At 38.1% G+C, this 6368-nt stretch overlaps 1 non-coding gene across 1 annotated transcript; it reads left to right on the forward strand.

Annotated features, from left to right (window-relative positions):
• Window positions 1-1067: 1067 nt before the first annotated feature.
• Window positions 1068-1175, forward strand: LOC112768302 (small nucleolar RNA R71). Its single transcript, XR_003185738.1, has one exon. It is a non-coding gene; the product is annotated as a small nucleolar RNA R71 (small nucleolar RNA).
• The last annotated feature ends 5193 nt before the right edge of the window (window positions 1176-6368 follow it).

Consider the following 6368-nt stretch of genomic DNA (forward strand, 5'->3'; position numbering starts at 1 on the left):
TCATTGATGAACAAGGGAGGTTCAACTTCCCAAGTATCAATGCCAAATAATTTAGCATTTAGCTTCATGATTGCACCAAGAAACTTGGCAGTTTGCTCTTCAGTAACATCCTCATTCTCTTCAGAAGAGGAATACTCATCAGAGCTCATGAAGGGCATAAGGAGGTTCAATGGGATCTCTATGGTCTCTAGATGGGCCTCAGAGTCCTTTGGTTCCCCAGAGGGAAGCTCCTTATTGATCACTGGACGTCCCTGGAGGTCTTCCTCCTTGGGATTCACGTCCTCTCCTCTCCTCTCAGGTTCGGCCATGGCGCTTATGTCAAAGGCCTTGCACTCTCCTTTTGGGTTCTCTTCTGTATTGCTTGGGAGAGTACTAGGAGGGATTTCAGTGATCCTTTTACTCAGCTGCCCCACTTGTGCTTCCAGATTTCTAATGGAAGACCTTGTTTCATTCATGAAACTTACAGTGGCCTTAGATAGATCAGAGACTAGATTTGCTAAATTAGAAGCATTTTGTTCAGAGTTATCTGTCTGTTGCTGAGTGGATGATGGAAAAGGCTTGCTATTGCTAAACCTGTTTCTTCCACCATTATTAAAGCCTTGTTGGGGCTTTTGATCCTTCCATGAGAAATTTGGATGATTTCTCCATGTTGAGTTATAGGTGTTTCCATAAGGTTCACCTAAGTAATTTACCTCTGCTATTGCAGGGTTCTCAGGATCATAAGCTTCTTCTTCAGAAGATGCCTCTTGAGTACTGTTGGATGCAGCTTGCATTCCATGCAGACTCTGAGAGATCATATTGACTTGCTGAGTCAATATTTTGTTCTGAGCCAATATGGCATTCAGAGTATCAACTTCAAGAACTCCCTTCTTCATAGGCGTCCCATTATTCACAGGATTCCTTTCAGAAGTGTACATGAACTGGTAATTAGCAACCATGTTAATGAGTTCTTGAGCTTCTGCAGGCGTTTTCTTTAGGTGAATGGATCCACCTGCAGAAGTATCCAATGACATCTTATATAACTCAGACAGACCATCATAGAATATATCCAGGATGGTCCATTCTGAAAGCATGTCAGAAGGACACTTTTTGGTCAACTGTTTGTATCTTTCCCAAGCTTCATAGAGAGATTCACCTTCTTTCTGTCTGAAGGTTTGAACATCAGCTCTAAGCTTGCTCAGCTTTTGAGGAGGAAAGTACTTGGCTAAGAAATCCGTGACCAGCTTATCCCAAGAGTTCAGGCTGTCTTTGGGTTGAGAATCCAACCATAATCTAGCTCTGTCTCTTACAGCAAAAGGGAAAAGCATGAGCCTGTAGACTTCAGGATCTACTCCATTAGTCTTAACAGTATCACATATCTGCAAGAATTCAGTTAAGAACTGAAAAGGATCTTCAGATGGAAGTCCATGAAACTTGCAGTTCTGCTGCATCAGAGAAACTAACTGAGGTTTCAGCTCAAAGTTGTTTGCTCCAATGGCAGGAATGGAGATGCTTCTTCCATGTAAATTGGAATTAGGTGCAGTAAAGTCACCAAGCATCTTCCTTACATTATTATTATTTTCGGCTGCCATCTCCTCTGCCTGTTCGAAGATTTCTGAAAGGTTTTCTCTGGATTGTTGTAATTTAGCTTCTCTTAATTTTCTCTTCAGAGTCCTTTCAGGTTCTGGATCTGCTTCCACAAGAATGTTCTTATCCTTGCTCCTGCTCATATGACAAAGAAGAAGGCACAGAAAAATAATAATAATAATGGAGATCCTTTATACCACAGTATAGGGATCCCTTTGTGAGTGGAAGAAAAGAGGGGGAGACAAAGAATGTGATGTAAAGGAAGAAACACAACTGTACGGGTAGAAGAGATGTGAGATGAGATGTTAGGATATGAATAAATAGAGTAGGATGAGAGAGAGAGAGGGAATTTTCGAAAATTATTTTTGAAAAGGAGTTAGTGATTTTTGAAAATTGGTTTTTGAAAATGTGTTAGTAATTTTCGAAAAATTTTTTTGAAATCAAAAATAAAAATAATTAGTTAATTAAAAAGAAATTTTTGAAAAAGAGGGAAGATATTTTCGAAAATGAGAGAGAGAGAGTTAGTTAGGTGGTTTTGAAAAAGTTAAGAAACAAACAAAAAGTTAGTTAGTTGGTTGAAACAAATTTTGAAAGGATAAGAAGTTAGGAAGTTAGAAAAGATATTTTGAAAAGATATTTTTGAAAAAGATAAGATAAGAAGATATTTTTGAAAAGATATGATAGGAATTAGTTTTGAAAAAGATTTGATTTTTAAAATCACAATTAATGACTTGATTCATAAGAAATCACAAGATATGATTCTAGAACTTAAAGTTTGAATCTTTTTAACAAGCAAGTAACAAACTTCAAATTTTTGAATCAAAACATTAATTGATTATGTTATTTTCGAAAATTTGGTATAAAAATAAGAAAAAGATTTTTGAAAAATATTTTTGGAATTTTCGAAAATAACTAAGGATTTTGAAAAAGATTTGATTTTTGAAAAAGATTTTGAAAAAGATAAGATTTTCAAATTGAAAATTTGATTTGACTTATGAGAAACAACTTGATTTTAAAAACTTTTGAAAAAGTCAACTCAATTTTCAAATTTGATGAGAGAAAAAGGGAAAGATATTTTTTTGATTTTTGAAATTTTTATGAAAAACATGAAAAATATGCAATGCATGAAATTTTTAGATCAAAACATGTGATGCATGCAAGAATGCTATGAATGTCAAGATGAACACCAAGAACACTTTGAATGTCAAGATGAACATCATAGACATAATTTTGAAAAATTTTTAATGCAAAGAAAACATGCAAGACACCAAACTTAGAATTCTTTAATGCTTAGACACTAAGAATTCAAGAATGTATATGATAAACATGAAAAGACACAAAACAAAAAAAATCATCAAGATCAAACAAGAAGACTTACCAAGAACAACTTGAAGATCATGAAGAACACTATGAATGCATGATATTTTCGAAAAATGCTAGATGCATATGCAAGTGACACCAAACTTATAACATGACACAAGACTCAAACAAGAAACAGAAAAATATTTTTGATTTTTATGATTTTCTAATTTTTTTGGATTTTTATTTTATATTTTTTCGAAAATTATATGAAAAAGAAAAATAAGGATTCCAAAATTTTTAATATGAATTCCAGGAATCTTGCATTCTTAGTCTAAAGCTTTAGTCCAGGAATTAGACATGGCTCACTAGCCAGCCAAGCTTTCAATGAAAGCTCCAGTCCAAAACACTAGACATGGCCAATGGCCAGCCAAGCCTTAGCCTTTAACACGAGAGTATATTGCTCTTTGATAACAAATTGCAAGCCTCAGTCCAAAAGAATTTAGACATGGCTTTACAGCCAGCCAGGCTTCACATGCTTCATGAAACACTAGAATTCATTCTTAAAAATTTTGAATGAAATTTTTTGAAAACATTTTTATTTTTTTTTTCGAAAACAGATGAGAGATTTTTGAAATTATTTTTGAAAAATTTTTGAAAAGAAAATAAAAAGAAAATTACCTAATCTGAGCAACAAGATGAACCGTCAGTTGTCCAAAGTCAAACAATCCCCGGCAACGGCGCCAAAAACTTGGTGCTGTTGCCGGATCAAAAGGGAATCTGGCACTGATGTTACCGGACCAAAAGCTTGCCGAAAACTCAAACAATCCCCGGCAACGGCGCCAAAAACTTGGTGCACGAAATTGTGATCTCCAGGCTCGAACAAATCCTGGTAATGGCTCCAAAGCTTGGTGCTCTGATCTTAATTCATAATTGTCACAACTTCGATACAACTAACCAGCAAGTGCACTGGGTCGTCCAAGTAATACCTTACGTGAGTAAGGGTCGAATCCCACGGAGATTGTTGGTATGAAGCAAGCTATGGTCACCTTGTAAATCTCAGTCAGGCAGATATAAAGTGATAATGGTGTTTTCGAATATTATATAATAAAATAGGGATAGAGATACTTATGTAAATCATTGGTAGGAATTTCAGATAAGCGAATGGAGATGCTTTTCGTTCCTCTGAACCTCTGCTTTCCTGCTATCTTCATCCAATCAGTCTCATTCCTTTCCATGGCTGGCTTTATGTGATACATCACCATTGTCAATGGCTACTTTCGGTCATCTCTCGGGAAAATGATCCAATGCCCTGTCACGGCACGGCTAATCGTCTGGAGGCATCACCCTTGTCAATGGCTTCATCTTATCCTCTCAGTGAATAATATGCTCATGCACCCTGTCACGGCACGGCTATTCATCTGTCGGTTCTCGATCATGCTGGAATAGGATTTACTATCCTTTTGCGTCTGTCACTAACGCCCTGTAATCGCGAGTTAGGAGCTCGTCACAGTCATTCAATCATTGAATCCTACTCGGAATACCACAGACAAGGTTTAGACCTTCCGGATTCTCTTGAATGCCGCCATCATTCTAGCTTACGCCACGAAGATTCTGGTTAGGAGATCTAAGAGATATTCATTCTAGCTTATTTCATGTAGAACGGAAGTGTTTGTCAGGCACGCGTTCATAAGGGAGAAGGATGATGAGCGTCACACATAATCATCACCTTCATCACGTTCTTGGGTGCGAATGGATATCTTAGAAGCGAAATAAGAAGAATTGAATAGAAAACAGTAGTACTTTGCATTAATCTTTGAGGAACAGCAGAGCTCCACACCTTAATCTATGGAGTGTAGAAACTCTACCGTATGAAAATACATAAGTGAAGGTCCAGGCATGGCCGAGATGGCCAGCCCCCAAAACGTGATCAAAGGATCATAAGGTAATCCAAAGATGCCTAATACAATAGTAAGAGGTCCTATTTATAATAAAATAGCTACTATGGTTTACATGAGTAAGTATTTGATGTATAAATCCACTTCCGGGGCCCACTTGGTGTGTGTTTGGGCTGAGCTTAAGTGTTGCACGTGCAGAGGCCAATTGTGGAGTTGAACGCCAGTTTTTGTGCCAGTTTGGGCGTTCAACTCTGGTTTTGGATCCTTTTCTGGCGCTGGACGCCAGATTTGGGTAGAAAGCTGGCGTTGAACGCCAGTTTACGTCGTCTATTCTTGGCCAAAGTATGAACTATTATATATTGCTGGAAAGCCCTGGATGTCTACTTTCCAACGCAATTGGAAGCGCGCCATTTCGAGTTATGTAGCTCCAGAAAATCCACTTTTAGTGCAGGGCGGTCAGAATCCAACAGTATCAGCAGTCCTTTTTCAACCTCTGAATCTGATTTCTGCTCAAGTCCCTCAATTTCAGCCAGAAAATACCTGAAATCACAGAAAAACACACAAACTCATAGTAAAGTCCAGAAATGTGAATTTAACACAAAATCTATTAAAAACATCCCTAAAAGTAACTAGATCCTACTAAAAACATACTAAAAACAATGTCAAAAAGCGTATAAATTATCCGCTCATCAAACATCAAGAAGGGGGAAGCCTAGGCATTGAATACCAGCCCAAGGGAGATCAAACACGTGTAAGTGCTGGGAACACCTCTCCTAAGCAAGTTGGTGACCCTTCTTTAGGCACTATGGAGACTCACCCTGCACCACTCTTGGCCCTTGAGTACAAAGCCAAGTTACCATACCCTCAAAGACTCCAAAAAGCAGAAAAGGATAGGAAATTTGCCAAATTCTTAGAAGTTTTTACGAAGCTGGAGATCGAAATTTCTTTTGCAGAGGCTCTTGAACAAATGCCTTCATATGCTAAGTTCATGAAGGAAATACTGAACAATAAGAGGGATTGGAGGGAAATAGAGACAATAGCTCTTACTAAGGAGTGCAATGCAGTCATTCAGAGGAACCTTCCTTAGAAACTGCAGAGACACGCTAACACTCTTCTCAGAGACACAGAAGTGAAACCAAAAGAAGAGTGTCTGGCCCTCATTAGTACCAAGGAGGCTGAGCCTCAGATGGTACACACTGTTTTGGAACTAAATGAAGAAGGGACTCAAAAAGAAGCTAGGAGCACAATGTTACATGCCCCTCTTATGGAAGGAAAGCCTGAAGTACCACACCCTCAGATCCTCCAAAAGGGGATGAAGGATGAGCACTTCTCATAATCCTTGGAAGGCTCTAAAAAGATGCAAATCAATATTCTTTTTACTGAGGTTGTGGAGCAATGGTCTCTATCTACTAGAAGAAACCTCTCTGATGTTGAGAAAGGCGAATTAGTGATGAAGTTACAGAAGGATTACATGGTTATCAAGGTCCTTCAACCTCCACTACCCCCTGACAAAGGAGGTACTTCCATGTAGAGTACAATACTGGAGCCTCCTCCCCTGGTGAAAACTCATACAATTTCCCCAAACATCAAACTTAAGTTTAGTGT

The sequence above is a fragment of the Arachis hypogaea genome, chromosome 17 (genome assembly GCF_003086295.3).
Source record: "Arachis hypogaea cultivar Tifrunner chromosome 17, arahy.Tifrunner.gnm2.J5K5, whole genome shotgun sequence".
NCBI lineage: Eukaryota > Viridiplantae > Streptophyta > Magnoliopsida > Fabales > Fabaceae > Arachis > Arachis hypogaea.